Source organism: Psammomys obesus, unplaced genomic scaffold (assembly GCF_907164565.1).
Source record: "Psammomys obesus unplaced genomic scaffold, mPsaObe1.curated_primary_1811, whole genome shotgun sequence".
Lineage (NCBI taxonomy): Eukaryota > Metazoa > Chordata > Mammalia > Rodentia > Muridae > Psammomys > Psammomys obesus.
In genome coordinates, this window is record NW_026596035.1 from 6,740 (window position 1) to 7,677 (window position 938).

The window sequence follows — 938 nt, forward strand, 5'->3', positions numbered from 1 at the left end:
GGACCCAGCGTCCTCTGCCCTCTCCACGGTCCTCGGGTGAGCACAGGGCGCGCACACAGGAGCCTAGGAAGCTCACGTCCATTAAAACCAAACGTCTGAGAAAGGAGAAGGAAAAAGGGACCAGAGCAGCTCATGGGGCTGGTGCAAGCGTTTAATCCCAGCCCCCGAGGAGGAGGGAGGGATGGGAGGACAGAAGGACAGAGGTCTCTCCCGGGCCTGCAGGAAATCCCATCTGCAGGAAGCTCTGTTTGGAGTCTATTCCTGGGGGCCTTTTTCACAGATCTGCGTTGCCGTCCCCGCGGCGGCCAGCAGGGGGCAGCAGAGCCTATGGCGGTTTCCGTTGATCGGCGTTGCCGTCCCCGCGGCGGCCAGCAGGGGGCAGCAGAGCCTATGGCGGTTTCCATTGATCGGCGTTGCCGTCCCCGCGGCGGCCAGCAGGGGGCAGCAGAGCCTTGGGAATGGCGCTGCGGAGGCTCAGCTCCAGGCTGCTTCCTGAATCCGAACCTGTGCCCTCTGCAAAGACACCCGGGGCCTCCTAATGGCTGTTCTCTCCTCCTGGCCCTTTTCCTGCTTTAACCAAAACACGCTCCATCCTCCTCCCCCTTTTCCTATCCCTTCTCCATCCCTCCCCCATCCTCCCCTGCCGATTTTTTGCCTCATGTGCAAAGGCAGGAGTCGAACCCGCTGAGCTTGTTTCCCTTGGTTCTTTGTGTGACCAGGGAGCTGGTCCCCCGCCCCGAGGCCCATTCCCCTCCCCCCAGGGAGAGCCCCCTTCAGCGATGACCACCGGGAGGAGGAGGGGGAGGAGGAGGAGAAGGAGGAGGAGGGGGAGGAGGGGGAGGGGAGAAGGAAGAAGAGGAGGAGGGGAAGGAGGAGGAAGAGGAAGAGGAAGAGGAGGAAGGGGAGGAGGAGGAGGAGGAAGAGGAGGAGGGGGAAGG